The 20,000-nt window shown below is 57.4% G+C and overlaps 2 non-coding genes across 2 annotated transcripts; both read right to left on the bottom strand.

Annotated features, from left to right (window-relative positions):
* Positions 1–640: 640 nt before the first annotated feature.
* LOC139110859 (5.8S ribosomal RNA) lies at positions 641–795 on the bottom strand. Its single transcript, XR_011547097.1, has one exon. It is a non-coding gene; the product is annotated as a 5.8S ribosomal RNA (ribosomal RNA).
* Positions 796–1,971: 1,176 nt separating this feature from the next.
* On the bottom strand, positions 1,972–3,881 carry LOC139110801 (small subunit ribosomal RNA). Its single transcript, XR_011547060.1, has one exon. It is a non-coding gene; the product is annotated as a small subunit ribosomal RNA (ribosomal RNA).
* Between the last annotated feature and the right edge of the window lie 16,119 nt (positions 3,882–20,000).

The raw sequence follows: 20,000 nt of genomic DNA, 5'->3' as shown, positions 1-20,000 counted from the left end.
ACTCAAACTCGGTTCTCCGCGCTCCTTATGAACTACTTCTCCGTGGATCAGCCTTGGATCCCGCGCGCCGCAAGCGGCAGCACACAGGCCACCTTCCGGGAGTACAAGCGCGAACAGGTGGCTTGTTTCACTCCGGGCGGCGGCGCGCGAGAGGCAGATCTACTCTTTTTCGTTCGGCGCGTATATACGTATAACGTATAAACTCCTTGCAAGAGCTCGCCACGTTTATCACCACCGCGCACGTCCTTCCTCCCGTGCGTGTGTGCGTCGTGCGTCTCTCTGCGATTCTCGATCATCTTTCAGTCGGTCGTCGTTCATTCGTTCGACCCTCAAACCTCGTTATTTGGGACGACGCCCAACGGGGGCGCGAGATACGCCGCCGTTCCGCGAGTATGGAAGAAGCGCGCAGAGAGCGCGAAGCCTTCGTAAAACCCTGATGGAATCCAGCAACTCGCCGCGTGGATAGCGTGCGTAGTGTGCCTGATACCCCGGGAAGGCGTCATCGACGACTCCTCGCTTTCTCTTTTTCTCGTGGATGCGGGTATAACTCTCTCCAGCCGCCGCGATCGGGCGAACGTCAACGATCGCTCGCGCGTACGCGGCCGTCAAAGGCGCGCGCAAGCAGTTTTCTTCGATACGAAGCGACCTCGGCCAGCGTGGTCCGGGAATTGTATCCGTGGACCGCAATGTGCGTTCGAAATGTCGATGTTCATGTGTCCTGCAGTTCACAAGTTGACGCGCAATTAGCTGCGTTCTTCATCGACCCACGAGCCAAGTGATCCACCGTTCAGGGTAATCGTTCCTTCGCGCTCCAAGTACGCTCTATCAAGGAATAGACAACAATGTGCGTCTTCTTCGTTTTGGCCCTTCGATCAGCCTGGCCGCGTCCGAGCACGCGCGGACCGCCACCTGTTACGGGGGCTACGGCACAATAATGGAGAGAGGGAGACGTCGGTTGTCGGCGCGGTGCGAAAACCAAGAGGTTGCTCGCGAAGCAGAGCCAGGGCAGAACTCTTTGAAAAACCATCGGGGTCGAAAATGACTAGCATATTCGAGAACCCTTCGCGCGCGATCGCGCGCGCGCGCAGGACCGGAGGAAGAGCAGCGGCGAATCGTCGCACTCTCCACTCCTCGCCCGGCGCGCACGACGACGGCAGCATAGGTTACCACCGGTACGCGGCGCATTCGCGCGCACCGCAACGCGTCGAATCGCGGAGATAGAGGCAGCGCGCGAGCGCCTCCGTAGTCTCCTTCTCCCGATCCTGATCCGCGAGCGGGCGCGCATATAGATGCACCTTCGCGCTCCTCCTGGATTCGCACAACGAGACCAACCGGCCGCGCTAGCCCGGCTAAGGGCGCGCTGAGCGCGGTGGTCCGCGCAACAGGTCGTTCGAAGCGCGCGAGAGACGAAGTCGGAGAATCTCCGCAGGAAACGAGAGAGAGAGAATGCAAAGAGCGTAATACGGCAATGCGTACAACTCTCGAGATCTCTCTTCTTCTCCACAATATGCCCGGGGTCCTCTCTCGCTTTGAGCTCTCGAGATCTCGACACACTCGTCCCGACCGACAATCCTCTCTTATACGACGGCGACGAATGCGGCGCACACCGCAGCACGCCACCGTTGGCGGCGTGTGAGCGCGCACGCGGTCGTTGCGTCGCATAAACTATTCTCTCCTCTCGATCTCGCAATTTTGCTCGAGCGAATCGTCGCGTCTCGCGACGGACGCTCCGACGAGGAGTGGGAAGGCGGCGCGGACTCGGAAGACGCTATGTCTCGCGTGCGATTAGATTTTGCGCCCCTTCAGCCACTCTCGACACAACTCGCAGAGTCGTGTTCTAGCTTGTCTGCCCGTATCGGCGGCAGGCAATAGTACGTTACCGTGCGCGCGTACAGGTTCCTCGTCCATGCAGTCGCCGGCCGCTGCGCTCTCGTCACGAGAACAGTGCACACAGAGCAGCCTCCGGAACGTTAATGATCCTTCCGCAGGTTCACCTACGGAAACCTTGTTACGACTTTTACTTCCTCTAAATGATCAAGTTTGGTCATCTTCCCGGCAACATCGGCAATGCCGACGCATTGCCGCGCACCAGTCTGAAGACCTCACTAAATCATTCAATCGGTAGTAGCGACGGGCGGTGTGTACAAAGGGCAGGGACGTAATCAACGCGAGCTTATGACTCGCGCTTACTAGAATTCCTCGTTCATGGGAACAATTGCAAGCCCCAATCCCTAGCACGAAGGAGGTTCAGCGGGTTACCCGGGCCTTTCGGCCAGGGAACACACGCTGATTCCTTCAGTGTATCGCGCGTGCGGCCCAGAACATCTAAGGGCATCACAGACCTGTTATTGCTCAATCTCGTGCGGCTAGAAGCCGCCTGTCCCTCTAAGAAGATTTGTTTGTACGTTGGTAGTAAAAACCCGCCGGCCGAAGCCGGGGCCTTCAGATACCATAAGGTACGCCTATTTAGCAGGCTAGAGTCTCGTTCGTTATCGGAATTAACCAGACAAATCGCTCCACCAACTAAGAACGGCCATGCACCACCACCCACCGAATCAAGAAAGAGCTATCAATCTGTCAATCCTTCCGGTGTCTGGGCCTGGTGAGGTTTCCCGTGTTGAGTCAAATTAAGCCGCAGGCTCCACTCCTGGTGGTGCCCTTCCGTCAATTCCTTTAAGTTTCAGCTTTGCAACCATACTTTCCCCGGAACCCAAAAGCTTTGGTTTCCCGGAAGCTGCCCGCCGAGTCATCGGAGGAACTTCGGCGGATCGCTAGCTGGCATCGTTTATGGTTAGAACTAGGGCGGTATCTGATCGCCTTCGAACCTCTAACTTTCGTTCTTGATTAATGAAAACATTTTTGGCAAATGCTTTCGCTTCTGTCCGTCTTGCGACGATCCAAAATTTCACCTCTAACGTCGCAATACGAATACCCCATCTGTCCTATTAATCATTACCTCGGGGTTCCGAAAACCAACAAAATAGAACCGAGGTCCTATTCCATTATTCCATGCACGCAGTATTCAGGCGAGGATAGCCTGCTTTAAGCACTCTAATTTGTTCAAAGTAAACGTACCGGCCCGACTCGACACTCAGTAAAGAGCACCGCGACGGGATATTAGTTTGGGCGGCCTCGCGGGTAAGCCCACCGGTAGGACGTCCCACATCACGCCAGTTAAACACCGCGAGCGGTGAACCGACGGTGTGCGACACAGATTCAACTACGAGCTTTTTAACCGCAACAACTTTAATATACGCTATTGGAGCTGGAATTACCGCGGCTGCTGGCACCAGACTTGCCCTCAATGGATCCTCGTTAAAGGATTTAAAGTGTACTCATTCCGATTACGGGGCCTCGGATGAGTCCCGTATCGTTATTTTCGTTCACTACCTCCCCGTGCCGGGAGTGGGTAATTTGCGCGCCTGCTGCCTTCCTTGGATGTGGTAGCCGTTTCTCAGGCTCCCTCTCCGGAATCGAACCCTGATTCCCCGTTACCCGTTACAACCATGGTAGGCGCAGAACCTACCATCGACAGTTGATAAGGCAGACATTTGAAAGATGCGTCGCCGGTGCTAGGACCGTACGATCAGCACAAAGTTATTCAGAGTCGCCAAAATAAACGGTGGACGCACGGAGATCCGCACGCCACCGATTGGTTTTGATCTAATAAAAGCGTCCCTTCCATCACTGGTCGGGACTCTGTTTTGCATGTATTAGCTCTAGAATTACCACAGTTATCCAAGTAAATGTGGGTACAATCTAATGAACCATAACTGATTTAATGAGCCATTCGCGGTTTCACCTTAATTCGGCATGCACTGAGACATGCATGGCTTAATCTTTGAGACAAGCATATGACTACTGGCAGGATCAACCAGGGAGCTTCGTGTGTGCGATCGCGGTTACTCGCGGTGGAGCAACGCGAAAGACAACGCTACGCTGCTACGGACACTCCGCGAGGAAGAGCCGTGCGCGTTTCGTGTGTCGTTAATGCCGCCGGAACTTTTCGAGCCGGTCGACGGACACGCTTTTCGTATTTATATATACCTTAACGGTATGAAGATCAAATTTTGTTCTCATTCACCCATAACAGCGCTTGTAAGGCCGCGCTTAGCCCTGACGCTAGACCGATCCGATCTGAGACGTCGTGGAGCACTGTTCGTTCAACGGTGCCAGCGGTGAGAACACCGAGGCACCGGTTGAAAATATTTCGCTACGGCGTACAAGTAAGCGGGAACGGCGACATCGTCAAAGATCTCGCCAAAACCGACACTCTCGTATCCGTGGAGTTGATGTTCGGTAAGCGCAACGATACGTCCGCACGCTTGCTCGGAAGCGAGGGACGATCGCGCGTCCAACACGCAAGTGCGCGCCACATATGAGCCATTCGGTCTCTCGACACCGACTCGTGGCAATGCTGTGTCTTATAGTACCGAACCGGGCGGCCGGGCGGTCGGCGACGCACGGTCTAACGCACGGCGGTATATGGGCGAAACCTGCGAAATTTCGACGCCTCGAGGACTTAGCCGCTGCGTCGTACGTAGTTATTTACGCAAAGTCCTCGAGCCTCGTGTTGCTTTCGGCAAGTAGTTACCCACGGACAGCTCGAACGGCAAAGTACTCGAGCTCCGTATCGTTTCGGCTCGGTTTACCAACGCCTTCGATTTTCGACTTTGGTGTCGAAACGATCGCCGAGCCCGGCGCACATTTGGCCGAATGTCGGCAACACGCCCGAACGATCTCAAAAGAGAACCAAAGTTCTCGTAGTGCGCGACTAAATTCTCTCAAAAAGCGTTCTAGTGCGAACGACACTTTTGTACGCACCGCAGTGCTTCGTCGAGCTCGGTTATACATATGCCGTAACGCTACGGTACGACCAGACCGAGAGCTCGCATGCATCGTGTTGTGCACGAGTCGCCGCAGCGACAACACCTCTTACAGTACCGAACCGAGCGGCCGGGCGGTCGGCGACGCGCGGTCTAACGCACGGCGGTATATGGGCGCCGGCGGTGAAATTTCGACGCCGCGCGGACTTAGCCGCTGCGGCGCACGGTAGTTACCTCCGCGTCAAAGATCTCGAGCTCCGTGTTGTTTTACGGCTCGGAGGTACGTACGGACCGCACGAACGGCAGAGTCCTCGAGATACAAAATTTCTTCGTCAAGTATTCACCAATTCCTTCGCTATCCGGCCTCGAAACGATCGCCGAGGCTTGGCGCACAATTGGCCGAATGTCGGCAAGACCTTGAACGCTCTCGAAAAGAGAACCGAAATTCTCGCACTCAGCGCAGTGCAAAACACTTTAAAATCTCTCTCGAGCGAAAGACACTTTCGTACGCACCGCAGTGCTTCGCCGAGCTCGGTTATACATACGCCGTAACGCTACGGTACGACCAGTCCGAGAGCTCGCATGCATCGTGTTTGCTGCAGTCGCCTCAGCGACGACACCTCTTACAGTGACCGAACCGAGCGGCCGGGCGGTCGGCGACGCACGGTCTAACGCACGGCGGTATGGGCGCCGGCGGTGAAATTTCGACGCCGCGCGGACTTAGCCGCTGCGGCGCAGTACGGATTACCTCCGCGTCAAAGATCTCGAGCTCCGTGTTGTTTTACGGCTCGGAGGTACGTACGGACCGCACGAACGGCAGAGTCCTCGAGATACAAAATTTCTTCGTCAAGTATTCACCAATTCCTTCGCTATCCGGCCTCGAAACGATCGCCGAGCTTGGCGCACATTTGGCCGAATGTCGGCAAGACGCCCGATCTCAAAAGAGAACCAAAGTTCTCGTAGTAAGCGCGAAGCTAAATTCTCTCAAAAAGCGTTCTAGTGCGAACGACGCTTTTGTACGCACCGCAGTGCTTCGCCGAGCTCGGTTATACATACGCCGTAACGCTACGGTACGACCAGACCGAGCTCGCATGCACGTGTTGTGCACGAGTCGCCGCAGCGGCGACACCTCTTACAGTACCGAACCGAGCGGCCGGGCGGTCGGCGACGCACGGTCTAACGCACGGCGGTATATGGGCGCCGGCGGTGAAATTTCGACGCCCGCGCGGCCAGCTGCGGCGCACGGTAGTTACCTCCGCGTCAAAGATCTCGAGCTCCGTGTTGTTTTACGGCTCGCAGGTACGTACGGACCGCACGAACGGCAGAGTCCTCGAGATACAAAATTTCTTCGTCACGTATTCACCAATTCCTTCGCTATCCGGCCTCGAAACGATCGCCGAGAGCTTGGCGCACATTTGGCCGAATGTCGGCAAGACGCCCGAAAGATCTCAAAGAGAGACCAAAGTTCTCGTAGTAAGCGCGAAGCTAAATTCTCTCAAAAAGCGTTCTAGTGCGAACGACACTTTTGTACGCACCGCAGTGCTTCGCCGAGCTCGGTTATACATACGCCGTAACGCTACGGTACGACCAGACCGCGAGCTCGCATGCACCGTGTTGTGCACGAGTCGCCGCAGCGACGACACCTCTTACAGTACCGAACCGAGCGGCCGGGCGGTCGGCGACGCACGGTCTAACGCACGGCGGTATATGGCGCCGGCGGTGAAATTTCGACGCCGCGCGGACTTAGCCGCTGCGGCGCACGGTAGTTACCTCCGCGTCAAAGATCTCGAGCTCCGTGTTGTTTTACGGCTCGGAGGTACGTACGGACCGCACGAACGGCAGAGTCCTCGAGATACACAATTTCTTCGTCACGTATTCACCAATTCCTTCGCTATCCGGCCTCGAAACGATCGCCGAGAGCTTGGCGCACATTTGGCCGAATGTCGGCAAGACGCCCGAAAGATCTCACAAAGAGAACCAAAGTTCTCGTAGTAAGCGCGAAGCTAAATTCTCTCAAAAAGCGTTCTAGTGCGAACGACACTTTTGTACGCACCGCAGTGCTTCGCCGAGCTCGGTTATACATACGCCGTAACGCTACGGTACGACCAGACCGAGAGCTCGCATGCATCGTGTTGTGCACGAGTCGCCGCAGCGACGTCACCTCTTACAGTACCGAACCGAGCGGCCGGGCGGTCGGCGCACGGTCTAACGCGGCGGTATATGGGCGCCGGCGGTGAAATTTCGACGCCGCGCGGACTTGCCGCTGCGGCGCACGGTAGTTACCTCCGCGTCAGATCTCGAGCTCGTGTTGTTTGCGGCTCGGGGTACGTACAGTTGCACACGAACGGCAGAGTCCTCGAGATACAAAATTTCTTCGTCACGTATTCACCAATTCCTTCGCTATCCGGCCTCAGAAACGATCGCCGAGCTTGGCGCACATTTGGCCGAATGTCGGCAAGACGCCCGAAAGATCTCAAAGAGAACCAAAGTTCTCGTAGTAAGCGCAATAAATTCTCAAAAAGCGTTCTAGTGCGAACGACACTTTTGTACGCACCGCAGTGCTTCGCCGAGCTCGGTTATACATACGCCGTAACGCTACGGTACGACCAGACCGAGCTCGCATGCACCGTGTTGTACGAGTCGCCGCAGCGACGACACCTCTTACAGTACCGAACCGAGCGGCCGGGCGGTCGGCGACGCCGGTCTAACGCACGGCGGTATATGGGCGCCGGCGGTGAAATTTCGACGCCGCGCGGACTTGCGCTGCGGCGCGTGATTACCTCCGCGTCAAGAGATCTCGAGCTCCGTGTTGTTTTATGGCTCGGAGGTACGTACGGACCGCACGAACGGCAGAGTCCTCGAGATACAAAATTTCTTCGTCACGTATTCACCAATTCCTTCGCTGTCCGGCCTCGAAACGATCGCCGAGCTTGGCGCACATGGCCGAATGTCGGCAAGACGCCCGAAAGATCTCAAAGAGGAACCAAAGTTCTCGTAGTAAGCGCGAAGCTAAATTCTCTCAAAAAGCGTTCTAGTGCGAACGACACTTTTGTACGCACCGCAGTGCTTCGCCGAGCTCGGTTATACATACGCCGTAACGCTACGGTACGACCAGACCGCGAGCTCGCATGCACCGTGTTGTGCACGAGTCGCCGCAGCGACGACACCTCTTACAGTACCGAACCGAGCGGCCGGGCGGTCGGCGACGCACTGGTCTAAGCACGGCGGTATATGGGCGGCGCGAGAAATTTCGACGCCGCGCGGACTTGGCCGCAGCGGTCCGCGAGCCTCGTGTTGCTTTTACCACGTAGTTACTTCCGAGCGGTCCGACCGTCAAAGTTCGCGAGCCTCGTGTTGCTTTTGGAACGGAGTTACTTCCGAGCGGTTTGATCGGCAAAGTACGCGAGCCTCGTGTTGCTTTTACCACGTCAGTTACTTCCGGCGGTCCGGCCGTCAAAGTCCGCGAGCCTCGTGTTGCTTTCGGCTCGGGAGTTACTTCCGCGCGGTCCTGGCGGCAGTACGCGAGCCTCGTGTTGCTTTCGGGTCGGGTGCTTCCGCGCGGTCCGATCGGCAAAGTACGCGAGCCTCGTGTTGCTTTCGGCTCAGGTTACTTCCGCGCGGTCTAGCGGCAAAGTACGCGACCTCGTGTTGCTTTCGGCTCGGAGTTACTTCCGCGCGGTCCTGGCGGCAAAGTACGCGAGCCTCGTGTTGCTTTCGGCTCGGTTTACTTCCGCGCGGTCCGATCGGCAAAGTACGCGAGCCTCGTGTTGCTTTCGGCTCGGAGTTACTTCCGCGCGTCCTAGCGCAAGTACGCGAGCCTCGTGTTGCTTTCGGCTCAGGTTACTTCGCGCGGTCCTAGCGGCAAAGTACACGAGCCTCGTGTTGCTTTCGGCTCGGAGTTACTTCCGCGCGGTCCTAGCGACAAAGTACGCGAGCCTCGTGTTGCTTTCGGCTCGGAGTTACTTCCGCGCGGTCCGATCGGCAAAGTACGCGAGCCTCGTGTTGCTTTCGGCTCGGAGTTACTTCCGAGCGGTCGACCGTCAAAGTCCGCGAGCCTCGTGTTGCTTTCGGCTCAGGTGCTTCCGCGCGGTCCTAGCGGCAAAGTACGCGAGCCTCGTGTTGCTTTCGGGTCGGAGTTACTTCCGCGCGGTCCGATCGGCAAAGTACGCGAGCCTCGTGTTGCTTTCGGCTCGGAGTTACTTCCGCGCGGTCCTAGCGGCAAAGTACGCGAGCCTCGTGTTGCTTTCGGGTCGGAGTTACTTCCGCGGTCCGATCGGCAAGTACGCGAGCCGTGTTGCTTTCGGCTTGGAGTTACTTCCGCGCCGTCCTAGCGGCAAAGTACGCGAGCCTCGTGTTGCTTTCGGCTCGGAGTTACTTCCGCGCGGTCCTAGCGGCAAAGTACGCGAGCCTCGTGTTGCTTTCGGCTCCGAGTTACTTCCGCGCGGTCCGATCGGCAAAGTACGCGAGCCTCGTGTTGCTTTCGGCTCGGAGTTACTTCCGCGCGGTCCTAGCGGCAAAGTACGCGAGCCTCGTGTTGGCTTGTAGCTACTTTCGAGCGGTTCGGACAACAAAGTCCGCGAGCCTGTGTTGCTACTGCTCAGGCTGCTTCCGACGTTCCGGGCAATCTGGCTTTTTGTTCTCCGTATTGTTTTTAAGCTATCTTAGCTATTTTCTCGTAAAAGTTAAATTTTCGCGTTTTGTGCTGTTTTTCGAGCTCTCTGCTGGCGATCGTCTATGTTCTTAAATCTCGTGTTATTTTCTTGAGCTCTTCACAATTTCGGCCGACGAGCGGCTAAGTTTGAGTTTTGTGTTGCTTTCTGCGTGGGTTACTTCCGAGCGGTCCGACCGTCAAAGTACGCGAGCCTCGTGTTGCTTTCGGCTCGGAGTTACTTCCGCGGTCCTAGCGACGGTACGCGAGCCTCGTGTTGCTTTCGGCTCGGAGTTACTTCGGCGCGGTCCGATCGGCAAAGTACGCGAGCCTCGTGTTGCTTTCGGCTCGGGTTACTTCCGCGCGGTCCTAGCAAAATACGCGAGCCTCGTGTTGCTTTCGGCTCGGAGTTACTTCCGCGCGGTCCGCGGCAAAGTACGCGAGCCTCGTGTTGCTTTCGGCTCGTAGCTACTTTCGAGCGGTTGGACAACAGCGAAGTCCGCGAGCCCTGTGTTACTACTGCTCGGGCTGCTTCCGAACTTTCGGGCAATCAACTTTTTGTTCTCCGTATTGTTTTTTAAGCTATCTTAGCTATTTTCTCGTAAAAGTTAAATTTTCGCGTTTTGTGCTGTTTTTCGAGCTCTCTGCTGGCGATCGTCTATGTTCTTAAATCTCGTGTTATTTTCTTGAGCTCTTCGTAATTTCGGCCGACGAGCGGCTAAGTTTACGAGTTTTGTGTTGCTTTCTGCACGTAGTTACTTCCGAGCGGTCCGACCGTCAGAGTACGCGAGCCTCGTGTTGCTTTCGGCTCGGAGTTACTTCCGCGCGGTCCTAGCGACAAAGTACAGCCTCGTGTTGCTTTCGGCTCGGAGTTACTTCCGCGGTCCGAGCGGCAAAGTACGCGAGCCTCGTGTTGCTTTCGGCTCCAGGTTACTTCCGCGCGGTTCGATCGGCAAAGTACGCGACCTCGTGTTGCTTTCGGCTTGGAGTTACTTCGCGCGGTCCTAGCGGCAAAGTACGCGAGCCTCGTGTTGCTTTCGGCTCGGAGTTACTTCCGCGCGGTCCGATCGGCAAAGTACGCGAGCCTCGTGTTGCTACTGCTCGGGGCTGCTTCCGAACGTTCAGACAAACCGCTTATCGTTCTCCGTAATGTTTTTTGATTATCTGGGGTTCTTATATTGTGGCAGGATAAATTTTCGCGATTTGTGCTGTTGGTACCTCTCTCTAAGCTGTCGGCCGGCGGAGTGGCAAAGTCCCCGAGCCTCGTGTTGGCTCCTCAGAAACCTGCAAACTGTAGGCCGACGGAGTGGCAAGGATTCCCGAGCCTCGTGTTGCTTTTCTCAGGCTCTCTGAGTGTCGGCCGGCGGAGTGGCGGGTCCCCGAGCCTCGTGTTGCTTTCTCGGCTCTCTCTGAGCTGTCGGCCGGCGGGTGGCAAGTCCGCGAGCCTCGTGTTGCTTTCTCAGCTCTCTGGGCTGTCGGCCGGCAGTGGCAAAGTCCGCGAGCCTCGTGTTGCTTTCGAGCTCAGGCTGTCCGCGCGGCGAATGGCAAAGTCCCGAGCCTCGTGTTGCTTTCTCGGCTCTCACGCTGTCGGCCGGCGGAGTGGCAAAGTCCCGAGCCTCGTGTTGCTACCTCGAGCTCTCTGAGGCTTCGGCCGGCGGAGTGGCAAAGTCCCCGAGCCTCGTGTTGCTTTCTCGGCTCTGAGCTCTTCGGCCGGCCGGTGGCAAAGTCCCCAGCCTCGTGTTGCTTTCTCAGGCTCTCGAGCTGTCGGCCGGCGGAGTGGCAGAGTCCCCGAGCCTCGTGTTGCTTTCTCGAGCTCTGGGCTGTCGGCCGGCAGGTGGCAAAGTCCCCGAGCCTCGTGTTGCTTTCTCGAGCTCTCTGAGCTGTCGGCCGGCGGGGTGGCAAAGTCCCCGAGCCTCGTGTTGCTTTCTCGAGCTCTCTGAGCTGTCGGCCGGCGGGTGGCAAAGTCCCCGAGCCTCGTGTTGCTTTCTCGAGCTCTCTGGGCTGTCGGCCGGCGGCAAAGTCCCGAGCCTCGTGCTTTCTCGAGCTCTCTGAGCTGTCGGCCGGCGGATGGCAAAGTCCCCGAGCCTCGTGTTGCTTTCTCGAGCTCTCTGGGCTGTCCGGCGGAGTGGCAAAGTCCCAGGCACTCGTGTTGCTTTCTCGAGCTCTCTGAGCTGTCGGCCGGCGGAGTGGCAAAGTCCCCGAGCCTCGTGTTGCTTTCTCGAGCTCTCTGAGCTGTCGGCCGGCAGGTGGCAGGTTCGACCTCGTGTTGCACCCTCAGGAGCTCTCTGGCTGTCGCCGGCAGGTGGCAAAAGTCCCCGAGCCTCGTGTTGCGCTTTCTCGAGCTCTCTGAGTTCTTCGGCCGGCAGGTGGCAAAGTCCCCGAGCCTCGTGTTGCTTTCTCGAGGCTCTCTGAGCTGTCGGCCGGCAAGGAGTGGCAAAGTCCCCGAGCCTCGTGTTGCTTTCTCAGGCTCTCTGGGCTGTCGGCCGGCGGAGTGGCAAAGTCCCAGCCTCGTGTTGCTTTCTCGAGCTCTGGGTGGCTGTCGGCCGCGGATTGGCAAAGTCCGAGCCTCGTGTTGCTTTCTCGAGCTCTCTGGAGCTGTCGGCCCCGGCGAATTGGCAAAGTCCCCGAGCCTCGTGTTGCTTTCTCAGGCTCTCTGGAGCTGTCGGCCGGCGGAGTGGCAAAGTCCCCGAGCCTCGTGTTGCTTTCTCGAGCTCTCTGGGCTGTCGGCCGGCAGGTGGCAAAGTCCCCGAGCCTCGTGTTGCTTTCTAGGCTCCTCTGTGGGCTGTCGGCCGGCGGGTGGCAAAGTCCCCGAGCCTCGTGTTGCTTTCGAGAGGCTCTCTGGGCTGTCGGCCGGCGGATTGGCAAGTCCCCGAGCCTCGTGTTGGCACCTCAGAGCTCTCCTGAGCTGTCGGCCGACGAATTGGCAAAGTCGAGCCTCGTGTTGCTTTCTAGAGCTCTCTGAGCTGTCGGCCGGCGGTATGGCAAAGTCCCCGAGCCTCGTGTTGCTTTCTCAGCTCTCTGAGCTGTCAGCCGGCGGAGTGGCAAAGTCCCGACCTCGTGTTGCTTTCTCGAGCTCTCTGAGCTGTCGGCCGGCGAATTGCAAAGTCCCGAGCCTCGTGTTGCTTTCTCGAGCTCTCTGAGCTGTCGGCCGGCGGAGTGGCAAAGTCCCCGAGCCTCGTGTTGCTTTCTCGAGCTCTCTGAGCTGTCGGCAGCGGGTGGCCAAGTCCCGAGCCTCGTGTTGCTTTTCCTTTGACGGAGCTCCGTCGCGCGATCCGCCTCTGAGCGTAATCGCTCGAGGCACGCGTGGGGGTCTCGTCTAACCGACAAGACGAATCCCCAAGCCGAGGGCTGAGTCTCAACAGATCGCAGCGTGGTAACTGCTCTACCGAGTACAACGCCCCGCCAGGTACCTAAGTCGTACAGACGATTCCGAGTCTCGACATCGAACTCGCGAAACTCATGTTCGACCGTTAGACGCCGTGCCGTCGTAGCGGTGATATCCCGACGACGGGCGTAAGCGCCGTACGGCAAACCGGGCTCGTGCGACGACCGATCCGAGGACCGGCCGCCTAGTAGTGTCACATTGTTTTGAGCCTTTCGACTCACGAGACTCCTAGAGATATCATTGCCACCTTTGACTAGAGAGGATACGGCCTTAGAGGCGTTCAGGCATAATCCCACGGTAGCTTCGCACCACCGGCCGCTCGACCGAGTGCGTGAACCAAATGTCCGAACCTGCGGTTCCTCTCGTACTGAGCAGGATTACTATCATGACTAGTCATCAGTAGGGTTAAAAACTAACCTGTCTCACGACGGTCAAAACCCAGCTCACGTTCCCTGTTGGCGGGTGAACAATCCGACGCTTGGCGAATTCTGCTTCGCAATGATAGGAAAAGCCGACATCGAAGGATCAAAAAGCGACGTCGCTATGAACGCTTAGCCGCCACAAGCAGTTATCCCTGTGGTAACTTTTCTGACACCTCTTGCTGAAAACTTTCAAGCCAAAAGGATCGATAGGCCGTGCTTTCGCAGTCTCTATGCGTACTGAACATCGAGATCAAACCAGCTTTTGCCCTTTTGCTCTACGCGAGGTTTCTGTCCTCGCTGAGCTGGCCTTAGGACACCTGCGTTATTCTTTGACAGATGTTCCGCCCCAGTCGACTCCCCGCCTGGCAGTGTCCTCGAATCGGATCACGCGGGAGTATTATCGGCGATCGGCCGAAGCCTCACGCCACTCTGACACGCTTGCTCTAGAACACCGTGACCACCGGGGCACGAAAGCCCTCGGGGCACGCGCTCCGCCAGCAAGTAAGGAAACAGTAAAGTAGTGGTATTTCACCGGCGATGTTGCCATCTCCCACTTATGCTACACCTCTCATGTCTCCTTACAGTACCAGACTGAGTCAAGCTCAACAGGGTCTTCTTTCCCCGCTAATTTTTCCAAGCCCGTTCCTTGGCAGTGGTTTCGCTAGATAGTAGATAGGGACGGTGGGAATCGTTAATCCATTCATGCGCGTCACTAAGTGGATGACGAAGCATTTGGCTACCAAGAGAGTCATAGTTACTCCCGCCGTTTACCCGCGCTTGCTTGAATTTCTTCACGTTGACATTCAGAGCACTGGGCAGAAATCACATTGCGTCAACACCCGCGAGGGCCATCGCAATGCTTTGTTTTAATTAGACAGTCGGATTACCCTAGTCCGTGCCAGTTCTGAGCTGAGCGTTGAATGGCGGCCGAAGAGGACGACCACGACGGCTCGCGCCGCCACGGAAGCCTCGCAGCAAGGAAGATCCGCGGGAGGCCAAGGCACGGGACCGAGCTCGGATCCCTGAACCGGCGCGAGAACGCCGATAGTTCCCCTCGCCCAGGCCCGGCACGTCAGCCAGACCCGCTTCCCGACCAAGCCCGACACGCCCCGCTCCTCAGAGCCAATCCTTATTCCGAAGTTACGGATACAATTTGCCGACTTCCCTTACCTACATTAGTCTATCGACTAGAGGCTCTTTACCTTGGAGACCTGCTGCGGATATGGGTACGAACCGGCGCGACACCTCCACGTGGCCCTCTCTGGATTTTCAAGGTCGAGGGGAAGATCGGACACCGCCGCAACTGCGGTGCTCTTCGCGTTCAAACCCTATCTCCTGCTAGAGGTTTCAGGAACTCGAACGCTTATACAGAAAAGAAAACTCTTCCCGGATCTCCCGACGGCGTCTCCAGGTCATTTTGGGTTACCCCGACGAACACTCTTACGAGGGCCCGAATTGTATGCTTTCCGCTGCCGGGTTCGGAATAGGACGGATTCCCTTTCGCCCGACGGGCGTGTGTCAAAGTTCACTCACCGCGCGCGACGGCACGCTCGCGTGTGCGCGCGCGCTTTTGTGCGCGAGACTTTTCTGCGACGGCGAGTATCGTACGCCGTCATTGACATAGGATTTCTCCTAGGGCTTAGGATCGACTGACTCGTGTGCAACGGCTGTTCCGCGAAACCCTTCTCCACGTCAGTCCTCCAGGGGCCTCGCTGGAGTATTTGCTACTACCACCAAGATCTGCACCGACGGCGGCTCCAGGCAGGCTCGCGCCGGACCCTTCTGCGCACACCGTCGCGACCCTCCTACTCGTCAGGGCTTCGTGGCGGCCTGTAAGCTCCGGGCGAGGAGTTACCCACGCCCTGCCCACGGCCGCCCACTTGCCGCTGACGGCGAGTATAGGCTCGACGCTTCCAGCGCCATCCATTTTCAGGGCTAGTTGCTTCGGCAGGTGAGTTGTTTCACACTCCTTAGCGGATTCCGACTTCCATGGCCACCGTCCTGCTGTCTTAAGCAAACAACGCCTTTCATGGTGTCCCATGAGCGTCGAGTTGGGCGCCTTAACTCTGCGTTTGGTTCATCCCACAGCGCCAGTTCTGCTTACCAAAAATGGCCCACTTGGCACTCTGATCCGAGATGCTCGTGGCTTCATAGTTCAAAAGAAGCCAGAGATCTCACCCATTTAAAGTTTGAGAATAGGTTGAGGTCGTTTCGGCCCCAGGCCTCTAATCATTCGCTTTTACCAGATGAGACTCGCGCGCGTTCCGTGCGGAACGGCCAGTGCCAGCTATCCTGAGGGAAACTTCGGAGGCCAGCTACTAGATGGTTCGATTAGTCTTTCGCCCCTATGCAGTTCCGACGATCGGTTTGCGTCGTCAGAATCGCTACGGACCTCCATCAGGGTTTCCCCTGACTTCGTCCTGACCAGGCATAGTTCACCATCTTTCGGGTCCCAACGTGTACGCTCTGGGTGCGCCTCTTCTCGCAATGAGAACGAGACGCCCCGGGAGTGCGGAGCCGCATCGCGACGCGGCCCATCCTCCCTCGGTCGACAGCCAGGGCCGACCTTCACTTTCATTACGCCTTTAGGTATCGCTGATCCCATGACTCGCGTACATGTTAGACTCCTTGTTCCGTGTTTCAAGACGGGTCTAAGAGTACCAAAGCAGCCGAAAGCAACACGAGGCTCGCGTACTTTGCCGCTAGGACCGCGCGGAAAACTCCGAGCCGAAAAGCAACACGAGGCTCGCGTACTTTGACGGTCGGACCGCTCGGAAGTAACTACGTGCAGAAAGCAACACCAAACTCGTAAACTTAGCCGCTCGTCGGCCGAAATTACGAAGAGCTCAAGAAAATAACACGAGATTTAAGAACATAGACGATCGCCAGCACAGAGCTCGAAAAAACAGCACAAAACGCGAAAATTTAACTTTTACGAGAAAATAGCTAAGATAGCTTAAAAACAATACGGAGAACAAAAGTTGATTGCCCGAAACGTTCGGAAGCAGCCCCGAGCAGTAGTAACACAGGGCTCGCGGACTTTGTTGGACTCGAATGCTACAGCCGAAAGCAACACGAGGCTCGCGTACTTTGCCGCTAGGACCGCGCGGGAGTAACTCCGAGCCGAAAGCAACACGAGGCTCGCGTACTTTGCCGATCGGACCGCGCGGAAGTAACTCGAGCCGAAAGCAACACGAGGCTCGCGCTTTGCCGCTAGGACCGCGCGGATAACTCCGAGCCGAAAGCAACACGAGGCTCGCGTACTTTGCCGCTAGGACCGCGCGGAAAACTCCAAGCGAAAGCAACACGAGGCTCGCGTGCTTTGCCGATCGGACCGCGCGGAAGTAACTCCGACCCGAAAGAAAGCAACACGAGGCTCGCGTACTTTGCCGCTAGGACCGCGCGGAAGTAACTCGAGCCGAAAGCAACACGAGGCTCGCGTGCTTTGCCGATCGGACCGCGGAGTAACTCCGACCCGAAAGCAACACGAGGCTCGCGTACTTTGCCGCTCGGACCGCGCGGAAGTAACTCCGAGCCGAAAGCAACACAGCTCGCGGACTTTGACGGTCGGACCGCTCGGCGTAACTCCGAGCCGAAAGCAACACAGGCTCGCGCGTACTTTGCCGATCGGACCGCGCGGAAGTAACTCTCGAGCCGAAAGCAACACGAGGCTCGCGTACTTTGTCGCTAGGACCGCGCGGAGTAACTCCGGCCGAAAGCAACACGAGGCTCGTACTTTGCCGCTAGGACCGCGCGGAAGTAACGCCTGAGCCGAAAGCAACTTTGAGGCTCGCGTACTTTGCCGCTAGGACCGCGCGGGAGCTCCGAGCCGAAAGCAACACGGGCTCGCGTACTTTGCCGATCAGCCGCGCGGAAGGAGTAACTCCGAGCCGAAAGCGAAAGGCTCGCGTGCTTTGCCCCGCTAGGACCGCGCGGAAGTAACTCCGAGCCGAAAGCAACACGAGGCTCGCGTACTTTGCCGCTAGGACCGCGCGGAAGTAACTCCGGCCGAAAGCAACACGAGGCTCGCGTACTTTGCCGATCGGACCGCGCGGAGTAACTCCGACCGAAAGCAACACGAGGCTCGCGTACTTTGCCGCTAGGACCGCGCGGAAGTAACTCCGAGCCGAAAGCAACACAGGCTCGCGGACTTTGACGGTCGGACCGCTCCGGAAAGTAACTACGTGGTAAAAACTTTCGAGGCTCGCGTACTTTGCCGATCAAACCGCTCCGGAAGTAACTACGTTCGAAGCAACACGAGATCTCGAGGACGACGGTCGGACCGCTCGGAAGTAACTACGAGTTAAAACAACACGGAGAGATCTCGCGGACTTCGCCGCGGCTAAGTCCGCGCGGCGTCGATTTCACACCGCCGGCGCCGTGTTAGACCGTGCGTCGCCGACCGCCCGGCCGCTCGGTTCGGTACTGTAAGAGGTGTCGTCGCTGCGGCGACTCGTGCACAACACGGTGCATGCGAGCTCTCGGTCTGGTCGTACCGTAGCGTTACGGCGTATGTATAACCGAGCTCGGCGAAGCACTGCGGTGCGTACAAATGTGTCGTTCGCACTAGAACGCTTTTTGAGAGAATTTAGCTTCGCGCTTGCTACGAGAACTTTGGTTCTCTTTTTGAGATCTTTCGGGCGTCTTGCCGACATTCGGCCAAATGTGCGCCAAGCTCTCGGCGATCGTTTCGAGGCCGGATAGCGAAGGAATTGGTGAATACGTGACGAAGAAATTTTGTATCTCGAGGACTCTGCCGTTCGTGCGGTCCGTACGTACCTCCGAGCCGTAAAACAACACGGAGCTCGAGATCTTTGACGCGGAGGTAACTACCGTGCGCCGCAGCGGCTAAGTCCGCGCGGCGTCGAAATTTCACCGCCGGCGCCCATATACCGCCGTGCGTTAGACCGTGCGTCGCCGACCGCCCGGCCGCTCGGTTCGGTACTGTAAGAGGTGTCGTCGCTGCGGCGACTCGTGCACAACACGGTGCATGCGAGCTCTCGGTCTGGTCGTACCGTAGCGTTACGGCGTATGTATAACCGAGCTCGGCGAAGCACTGCGGTGCGTACAAAAGTGTCGTTCGCACTAGAACGCTTTTTGTGAGAATTTAGCTTCGCGCTTACTACGAGAACTTTGGTTCTCTTTTTGAGATCTTTCGGGCGTCTTGCCGACATTCGGCCAAATGTGCGCCAAGCTCTCGGCGATCGTTTCGAGGCCGGATAGCGAAGGAATTGGTGAATACTTGACGAAGAAATTTTGTATCTCGAGGACTCTGCCGTTCGTGCGGTCCGTACGTACCTCCGAGCCGTAAAACAACACGGAGCTCGAGATCTTTGACGCGGAGGTAACTACCGTGCGCCGCAGCGGGTAAGTCCGCGCGGCGTCGAAATTTCACCGCCGGCGCCCATATACCGCCGTGCGTTAGACCGTGCGTCGCCGACCGCCCGGCCGCTCGGTTCGGTACTGTAAGAGGTGTCGTCGCTGAGGCGACTCGTGCACAACACGATGCATGCGAGCTCTCGGTCTGGTCGTACCGTAGCGTTACGGCGTATGTATAACCGAGCTCGGCGAAGCACTGCGGTGCGTACGAAAGTGTCTTTCGCTCTAGAGAGATTTTTAAAGTGTTTTGCACTGCGCTGAGTGCGAGAATTTCGGTTCTCTTTTTCGAGAGCGTTCGGGCGTCTTGCCGACATTCGGCCAATTGTGCGCCAAGCTCTCGGCGATCGTTTCGAGGCCGGATAGCGAAGGAATTGGTGAATACTTGACGAAGAAATTTTGTATCTCGAGGACTCTGCCGTTCGTGCGGTCCGTACGTACCTCCGAGCCGTAAAACAACACGGAGCTCGAGATCTTTGACGCGGAGGTAACTACCGTGCGCCGCAGCGGCTAAGTCCGCGCGGCGTCGAAATTTCACCGCCGGCGCCCATATACCGCCGTGCGTTAGACCGTGCGTCGCCGACCGCCCGGCCGCTCGGTTCGGTACTGTAAGAGGTGTTGTCGCTGCGGCGACTCGTGCACAACACGATGCATGCGAGCTCTCGGTCTGGTCGTACCGTAGCGTTACGGCGTATGTATAACCGAGCTCGACGAAGCACTGCGGTGCGTACAAAAGTGTCGTTCGCACTAGAACGCTTTTTGAGAGAATTTAGCCTCGCGCTTACTACGAGGTTCTCTTTTTGAGATCGTTCGGGCGTGTTGCCGACATTCGGCCAAATGTGCGCCGGGCTCTCGGCGATCGTTTCGACACCAAAGTCGAAAATCGAAGGCGTTGGTAAATCCGAGCCGAAACGATACGGAGCTCGAGTACTTTGCCGTTCGAGCTGTCCGTGGGTAACTACTTGCCGAAAGCAACACGAGGCTCGAGGACTTTTGCGTAAATAACTACGTACGACGCAGCGGCTAAGTCCTCGAGGCGTCGAAATTTCGCAGGTTTCGCCCATATACCGCCGTGCGTTAGACCGTGCGTCGCCGACCGCCCGGCCGCCCGGTTCGGTACTATAAGACACAGCATTGCCACGAGTCGGTGTCGAGAGACCGAATGGCTCATATGTGGCGCGCACTTACGTGTTGGACGCGCGATCGTCCCTCGCTTCCGAGCAAGCGTGCGGACGTATCGTTGCGCTTACCGAACATCAACTCCACGGATACGAGAGTGTCGGTTTCGGCGAGATCTTTGACGATGTCGCCGTTCCCGCTTACTTGTACGCCGTAGCGAAATA

This window comes from Cardiocondyla obscurior, linkage group LG21 (assembly GCF_019399895.1).
Source record: "Cardiocondyla obscurior isolate alpha-2009 linkage group LG21, Cobs3.1, whole genome shotgun sequence".
NCBI lineage: Eukaryota > Metazoa > Arthropoda > Insecta > Hymenoptera > Formicidae > Cardiocondyla > Cardiocondyla obscurior.
This window is presented reverse-complemented; position numbering and strand designations above follow the sequence as displayed.